Consider the following 9,170-nt stretch of genomic DNA (forward strand, 5'->3'; position numbering starts at 1 on the left):
CCATAATATTCAAGACCCTGTGCTAGCATTTTTAGATCCTGTACTATCACACATGTAATTTCTCCCCCATCCCTTGTTAGAATATAATTCTAGCAGGAAATCAGGCTTAGGGATACGAGGCTCCTCATCCTGGCCCTCCAGTCTACAAAATGGGCTCCTAGGATTCCTTCTGCATGTGGGCCTTCCATATCCATCTGGGGGCAGACATCCTTCTTCCTTGAGTTTTGACTCCAGCGAAGAGGAAAGGAGGAAGGAGGAGGTAGGTGTGGTAGAAGCACAATCGGGCATAGACCAGGTGTGATGGTTAATTTCATGTGTGAACTTAACTGGGTCATAGTGCCCAGATACTCGGTCAAACATTATTCTAGATGTTTCTGTGAAGGCTTTTTTTTGGATGAGATTAACATTTAAGTCAGTGGACTTTGAGTAAAGCAGATTGCCCATCGGTAATGTGGGTGAGCCTCATTCGATCAGCTGAAGGCCTGAATGGAAGAAAAGACCACCCCAGCACTCTACCTCCCTCACTGCCCTCCCCGCCCCCCCACCACCAATCCACCTCCCAGAATTCTGCCAGCAGACCACGTTCAGACTGAAACTGCTACATTGGCTCCTCCCTGGGTCTCCAGTCTGCCAGCTTGCTCTGCAGAATTTGGATTTGCCAGTCTCCATAATTGCATGAGCTAATTCCTTAATAATAAATAAATAAATACACACCCACTTATTGGTTCTGTTTCTCTCGGGAACCCTGACTAATACACTAGGTAACCAGCCTAAGACACGCATCTCTTGTTTCTTTCCAATTCTCTCTGAACCCTCTACCCTCCAACCCAGGAAAGTGGTCATCACTGTTTTCACCCTGATTTCCACGTGGTTGGAAATGACTCTCTCACCATATCCTTAATCCTTCCTCTCCTGTGGTTCACTTCTTATACTCCATGCCTGCGTCCATCGGCATCTGACTTTTGGTACTTTAAGATTTTGTAATTCAGGAAAATCTTTTCTCTCTCAAGTGCCTAGTCCTTGCCATTGAGTGTCCAGTTTTCAAAACTTTTTTTTTTTTTTGCTATATACTTTTTGAAGTGTATCTTGAAAATCAAAGCTGAACAGACTTTTTTGTTCTTGGCTTTTATCTGTCCCACCCTAAAGCAATGCACGCTTCATCAATCTATGCCTAGAGAGCAAAGGCAAAGTGAACCATGAAAAGAAAATTTTAAATCCATCAGCTAATATTTGTAAATATTTTCACTCTGCAAGAAAGTGGCATAAAATGTGATCTCAGCCCTAGCTTCATGTTGGAATCACCTGGGGAGCTTTCCAAATAAAAACTGTCAATGCCCCAGCTCCAACCCCTGGAGATTCTGGTCTGGTCTGGGTGAGGTTCAGGTGTCACTATTTTTGCTAAGCTCCTTGGGTAATTCTAAAGTGCAACCAGAGTGGGAACTGCTGACGTAAGGCAAAGCCATGAGATTGGGCTCTAGTGCCTGGGTTTTGCCACAAACCAGCTGTGAGACCTGGGAGGGGTGCACTTCACTTCCCTGGGTTCAGTTTCCTCCTATGAAAAATGCTGAGTTGAGTTTCAAGGTCTTCAATGAACTTTCCAACACGAACATTCTGTAAATCTATCATTGCGAGAACGAAAAGGGTGACTTTGCTCACTGAGTGATTAGAGCATCAAAAAAGAGTTAGTGTAGTCACATAAAGAAGGTTTCTACTTTGCTTTGAAGCAACTAAAAGAACCCAGTGATCCTTTCAATACAATTGTCTTTCCCTATAGTAAACTGTTGGATTGTTTAGGCACCAACATCAATTTAGAAGCACTGCCATATGTGGCTCCACACCCTCAGTTGTTCAGCTAAGTTCAATGAGATAAGCCTCAAGTATTTTCTGTGTTGAAAGTACGTGTCTCTAAAAAAAGTAGAGAAATTGGCCGAGTCTCACTAGTAAAGCATTTTGCAAAGTGTGGACTGTGTACAAGGAATTTCAAGTGATGCATTAAATAACTCTGAATCACATGGGTAGAAGCTTTCTCCATTGTAATTGTTTTATTTTTCTTGGTTAGTCAGGAAGAAAAATCTCAGCTTAGTGCTGGGGTATCGTTACTACATCACTAATACTTGCTAATGTATTTTAAGAAAGAGGTGGTAAATTTCAGGCTTAAAGTGTCAAGCAGGCAACAATATTTAGCTACTATTTAATAGCAATATTTTATTTTCACTATATTTACAATACGTCATATATATGGCAGGTAGGATTTCTATTTAAATACATACAAAGCTTCCTTCTAAAATACTTCTATTTAAGTAAAGAAGAAGCTGTTAAGCAAAGATTCAGATGAAGTTATTGAGAAAACATTTATTTGGGAAAATGTGCATGAGGGTCAGACCTCAGTTGGACTGGCTGATCAAATAAAAATTACAAGCGCTTAAAAAGGGGGAAAAAAGGAAATTACCAAATCATACTGTTTGGGAGTGGAAATATTTTATTTTGCATTGGCTGAATCTACATGTAAAGACAGGGTCTATAACGTCTTTTTTGAATTGGGTGAACAATTGATCTTGATTGGCCATATCTTACTACCCTTTCCTATTAATTACATTAGTTGTAAATGAATTAAACACCCAATTAAAAGGCAAAGAATTTTTTTTAAAGGATCCAACTATATGTGTCTATACAAGACACACTTTAGATTCAAAGACACCAATGGGTGGAAAGTAGAAGCATAGAAAAAGACGCAATATGCAAGCTAGAAAGAACATACTACTACTCTCAGAAAAAGTAGACTTTAAGACGAAAACTGCCACTGGAGACAAGGAATGACATTTTATAGTGATAACAGAGTCAATTCACCAGGACCTGTATTAAGATTAAAGAAGATTTTTTGAGGAGTTACATATTCTGATACTGTCTATCTAGTTATATATACTGTTTATTTTCCAAACAAGTCTGTTATTTTCACTCCAATTGTTTGTAGTGAATGGGGGTCTGAGGTGAGGTTCTGGTACTTTGTCATAAGGTGTTTATTGGTATACCCACCAGCGTCTAGGCACAATCTCTGATTTGCATACAGCCCAGGAGGCTCATAGAAGACAACCTGAATCTAGTTTGCTCTGAGGGACAAGAAACACTAGCCTGGAGAAAGCCCCAGTGGGGTCACTGAAAGAATAATCCCCGTAAATGAGGAAAGAGCCTGGCATGATAGATGAGATTCAGCAACGTAGCCTGTGCCAGGGAAAACTGCAGCAGACTGGAAGTGTGGGTGCAGCGGCTGAGAGGTGGGAAATGTGTGGTGAGTCTACGAGAACTCTCTCAGTAGAGACCTGAACTCGGTCACTAGGAGACCTTCCCTGAAAGAAGAAAGTGAAGAGTAGAGTATTTTCTAACCACCTGGAAAGAAAGAAGCAAATTAGACCCCAAGACTGGGGGAGAGATGGCAGACAGAGTAGATTCCCCAGAGGTTAAGTAGAGATCAGGGCCATGGAGAGAGGCCTGGGTGAAGTCTGAGCCAGGCAACCTGGAGCCGTGTGCGTAAGCAACCAGCTCACAGCAGAGCAGATTCCTGAGCAGAGGAAAGGCAGATGCACTAGAAAGCATTCAAATTGAATTTGAAATGAGGTTCCTTGGGGAGCCCAAAAAAGAAATTTTAAAAGACTTTAAAATGTCAAGAAAAGTTTAGAAAATTATACAAACTTCAAGTAAGGCCATTTCCCTATTGAAAGCTACTGATTGACGCAGCAGCCTTAGGGGTAAACTGCAAAACAAACTCATGAGTAAAATTCAGAGTACTTGTAACGATGAAGCAATGGATTTATGGATCCTGTGCAAAACATTTCTTGTTACATTATTGAATGCAATCTTCATAACTTGTCCATGAGGTAATATTATTTCCATTATATGGTTCAAGAAACTGAGACTCAGAGAGATTAATGACTTCCTTGAGACCATTGAGCTACTAAGTGTTGTGGTTGGATCGATGCCAGGTCTTACGACCACCAAACCCATGGTCTTGCTACATCACCTCCAGTCTTCACAGCTTTCGGTGTGAATCTACCATCTACCGCGATCCCATTTATGGACATTCTCCAGGAGCCCAGAGTGTGTTTTCCTCAATCAGCATGGACTTCACAATAGGCCAAGAAGGCAACTGGTCACATGCTGCCCCTAAGGGAAGATTACTTTCACTAGTGGCCTAGACTTAAACTTCATCCTCCTCATCCACATAAACATAAAGCCCGGAAACTACTGGAGTGTCATCTTAATAGCAGAGTCTTTTAAACCTATGAAAGTCCAGTATCTGGAGAGACGCATTTCACATTAAGGTGATTATAAGAAGGCGAGAGAGATGAGTGCATGTGCGTAATGCTGACTCAAGATGAAAGGTAGGGGACAGACCTTGTTGTTCTCTCACGTACAGAACTGAACAAAAATTTAGTACAACTATTTGTTTCAAAATTTCTAAATATCAGTATTTCTGCTCTAATACAGATCATTAAGCTAGGATCTGGCATCATATGTCTGCACTAATCTTCAGGACAGATTGACTATTCCTTCTTTTTTTCAGGAGAGTAAGGATTAGAGAGAATCACATTTGTCAGAAGTGTAAACCTTCTGGTTTATAAGAGTTCATTAAATGAGTAAGTGAATCAGACTTTTTTTTCTTACTGCAGGTTTCAGGTTGGAGAACAAGAAAGGTAAAAATTGATCATTTAGGGCAATAGCTTGTACATAACTATAGTTCTTGATAGAACATCTTTCTCCACTAACATGCTATTTTAAAAGCTTTTGCGGCATTATATCAAGATATCTCAAAAGACTAAGTGCATCACTTTCAGGGATGGTCAAATGTTGTACTTGAATGTAAAGTTTGCTATTCCAGGAAGAGAAGAGAAGGGACACGTATTTTAGATTTTTAAATTATACTCATCTATAGCAGTATCATCAACATCCTCATCCACATCCTCATCACCATCATCATCATCATCAACATCATCATCAAAGATTATCTAGGAACATATGGCAGAGTGGAAGAAAATTGGATTTACTGACGAAGAAAGAACACCAAAGGAGAAAAGCTTCCAGCAAAGCAAAGTAATCAATATTAAACGACACTCTTTATTTGTGCTATCTTTAATCTTTGGGAAATTAAACAAAGGGGAGCCAAGTAAGATAGAACGAGAAACCAAGGTGAATAGAACAACAGTAATTGCTTATGTGATAGATGTGTTTCCATATCCTAAAGCAGACGTGCCCCCTTCCTCATTTTCCCTGTCCAAAAACAAACCATTGAAATTTCATTGAGCTGACGTGCTTCGTCAAGATCATCGCTTACGTCACAGGAATTGTTCTTCCAATCTTCTGATGTTCATTTGCCCTTTGACCTCATCTTCCATTATAAAACATGTTGCATTCCTTCCTTGCATGTAAAAATTAAACATCATTAAAATTATCTCAGATATCAGACAAGTAAATAAGTCTGCATCTTGTTAAAGATCTTTAAAAAGTCAAGACCAAATTCATTTCTAACATGGCAAAAACATTGAGTTTTTTCTTAACTCAAGCAATCTTGACAGAACTTCCCCCTCCGTAGACATCTATGTCAGCAGGCATAGCTGTTTATGGTCACCTTCCTTAGCAACTTCTAAGGGAATAATCCTGAATTTAACCTATTTGCCTTTATGCAATTCACCATTTTTACTACTTACCTTGCTGTTTTGTTTAGTTGACTTTTTTTTCTTTGAGGCAAGACTTTAGGAACACTGGAAGCAGTAGTTTGACTTACGTTCTGGCACAAGCTCCTCAATCTGGGCAACTATTCCGGATTATTTTCCTATCGTTACAACCGTGCCATCAGAATTTATTCCCATGCTAAATTTAAACTCTGAACCGCATTTGCTGGCAGAATAATTACCATCATGTTCGAATCGCATATGTGTAAAAGAATTGCCATGTTGGCGATATCTGTGCATTTGTCAACTTGGAGTGAAAAGTACTTTGCTAGTTTTATTTCTTCTGACTTAGTTTTCTATATCACTTGTCAGTTCCTGAATACGCCAAGCTGTGGCATGATTAGAAAGGACTTCAGCTACCTCTTTATGGCAAAGTCACCCAACCTTTCCAAGCAAAAATCTTTAATCATATCTTTCTCTTAAGCCTCGGCAATTGTACGTACTGCTACAGTGTAGGCAACCCAGAAAGAACCAAGGTTCATAAGTGAAACAGTGAACATGTACTCTTGTCAGCTTTTTATTTCAATATTTTTTCTTTCAAGGAATTCTTTTAGATTTAAATGCATTTCTTGACGATATGAATGCAAATCCCGCTTAAATTTTGATGATTTCATTACTTTGTTAGCCAGTAGATTTGACAATTCACACATGAAAGTTTTTGCACTTCTCCATCAATAGTGGCCACAAAACTGAACTCTGTACATAAGGCATCATATCTCTAATTAAAACTAGTTTGGGTTCTTTTGGTCTTCCTCTCTTATGCATCACTTATATTTTATTGCCATATTCAGAAAAAATGTCTTCTCTCATGATGAAAAACAAACACCTGGCAAGCTAGGTTCAGAAAAAGGCTGTTTTTTAAATGAGAATTAAATATAAATAATATAAATTTTACTTCTCAAACATAGCCCACAATGTAAAACTGTAAATTTAAAAATTCCGAATTAAAAAGTAAAATAAGTACAAATAACAATTTATAAATACTTAAGGCCTACCTGTTCTCAGATTTTTATATACTTTTGGGTTATAGTTGACAAACAATTTTAAAATATCACGTGACTAAGATGCAGCTGAACCACAGCAAATCATCACACAAGTGCGTGTTCAAGGGCATCTGAGCTGATCTAGAGCCTGTTAAACAAGATGAGTTTACAGTCAGGAGCTTGGACACTGTGGTATGCCAATTGCTATGTTAGTTTCTAAATACTTACTCTCATTTTCTATACTTTCTGTGCATTGTCTTGTTGCAAGCCAGTAACCAACAGTTTGCACACTGGCAGCAAATGCAGAACTCACTTTGACAGTTAATTGCACCATCATTTCAATTAGATGCTAATTGACTAATGCATTTGAAATGATGGTGTGGTATATAAATATATATACACATACAATGAGAGAGAGAGAGAGATTGAGAGAAAGATTTATTTTATGGAATTGCCTTATGTGATTATTATAAGGGCCGGCAAGTCCAAAATCTGCAAGGCAAGCCAGGAGGCTGGAGATTCAGGTAAGAGTTAATGTTACCTTGAATCCAAAGACCAGGAATGTAAGCAGAATTTCTATGTTGCATTCTGAGGGCTGAATTCTTTCCTCTGCAGGAAACTTCAGTCTTTGCTTGTAAGGCCTTCAATTGATTGGACGAGGCCCACCCACAATATCAAGGGTACTTTGCTTTATTTAAAGTCAACTGATTGTAGATGGTAATTACATCTGAAAAATACCTTTATAGCACATTCAGACTAGTGTTCAACCAAACAATCAGTCATCATAGCCTAGGCAAGTTGGCACATAAAATTATCCACCACACCAAGTCAGAGTGGCCTTGAAACAAGTATATGGAGGTATATTTACAATGCTCAAGCTGGGAAGATTTGGAGTAAGACTGTGTGTGATGGGATTCAGTCCTACTACTTACTAGGTGTGTGGCCTTGGGCAAGTTTCCTCTTCAATAACTGTCCCTTCTCATGAAGAATTTGTAATAATATTGTAATAATTTGTAATATTGTAATAATAATCATTATCGTTATTCTTTTACACCCAATCCAATGACTGCAATGAAGAAAATGCTGAGAATTTGTACTAAATTGGGACACAGCTGAATACCTAGATGTTAAAACAAAAAAGTCTACATATAGCATCATCTTTCCCCATTATATTTAGTATTTTATGAATATTCTCAAAAAAATCTTGTTGATTGTCTTGTTGACAATCTTTCTCTTTCTGCTTGAGGAAGATTCACCCTGACCTAACGTCTGTGCCAGTCTTCCTCTATTTTGTGTGTGGGTCACTGCCACAGCATGGCTGCCAACAAATGGTGTAGTTCTGTGATGGAGAACTGAACCCAGGCCACTGAAGCAGAGCATGTTGAGCTTAACCACTAGGCCACGGGGCCAGCCTCAACATGATCTTTTTAAAAATTATTTCTCATTTGCACTTAATTAGCAAATTATTCATTTAAAACAATTTACTAGTGTTTTCCTTTAAAATACATTTACTTTTATGTTACAAATACCTGGTTTTCTATTGCGATTTAAACTTTGTATTATGACCTCTCATTATATATTTTCTCAGAAAACTTTGTCTGAATCAGATTTGTTTAGCCATTGTCATTATTCAAACCCTAAGGTTCTCTTTTATTTCAGAAAGTGTGTCCTGGCGTAATTTTCAGTCAGCCCTTGGCGAAACCCCTAACCTCACCTCAGAATTTTCCTTTAATAAAACTAAGAAAATCATTTATTACAAAATGGTGTTTTAAAATAGAAAATTTGACTGCTTCAGCGTCTCCTTTTCCCACCCTGCACGAGCGAGTGAGACCAACCTTACCTTTTTAAAGGCTTTTAAATGGAGATCTCACAAGACTCCTCCAGAGAGGAGAGGAGGAGGGGGAGCTGCCCTTGGGAGAAACGAGTCCTCTGGATTTTGAGCCCCCATTCCCTTGCTGCAACCCTGGCAGGTAGCAACGCTGCAAGAGGCATGACGCCACGGTGAACGTAGGGAGCTTGGATCCAAGACACCAAGGCTGGTAATTTGGCAGAGTCTCTGCCGTCAGAGCTTGGCAGGGATGGAGCAGAGCAGACTGCCTCCAAAGCGGCACCAAGTACAGCAGCCATCGCCTCAGCGGAAAGAAACCAGAGGCCCTTGCCAAGTTTTCTAGACCTCACCTCATTAGATTCCCAGGACCTTTACACAACCCTGGCAAAGGAGAGGGAGGCCCAGCGATGAATAATAATGACTTTCCTATCATTTCAGCCAGATATTGGCTCAGAGCAGAAATACAATTTAGAGAAACGAAAGAGCTACAGAATCTGCAAATTAATATCCACCACACATTCAAATTTCTATAGAACAACAGCCAGCAAACAAGTTTCACATTCAGGAGATTTACAAAAGCTTTGTAATGCTATTGGCTTTCTGACAAGCAATTTCAACACATTCAGCTCCTAGACA

At 39.1% G+C, this 9,170-nt stretch overlaps 1 long non-coding RNA gene across 1 annotated transcript; it reads right to left on the reverse strand.

Annotated features, from left to right (window-relative positions):
• Positions 1-5,107: 5,107 nt before the first annotated feature.
• LOC139076985 (uncharacterized) lies at positions 5,108-8,862 on the reverse strand. The gene is made up of 3 exons (XR_011529070.1): positions 8,547-8,862; positions 6,719-6,854; positions 5,108-5,410 (listed from the first exon to the last, which is right to left on the reverse strand). It is a non-coding gene; the product is annotated as an uncharacterized lncRNA (long non-coding RNA).
• Between the last annotated feature and the right edge of the window lie 308 nt (positions 8,863-9,170).

Source organism: Equus przewalskii, chromosome 18, assembly GCF_037783145.1.
Source record: "Equus przewalskii isolate Varuska chromosome 18, EquPr2, whole genome shotgun sequence".
Lineage (NCBI taxonomy): Eukaryota > Metazoa > Chordata > Mammalia > Perissodactyla > Equidae > Equus > Equus przewalskii.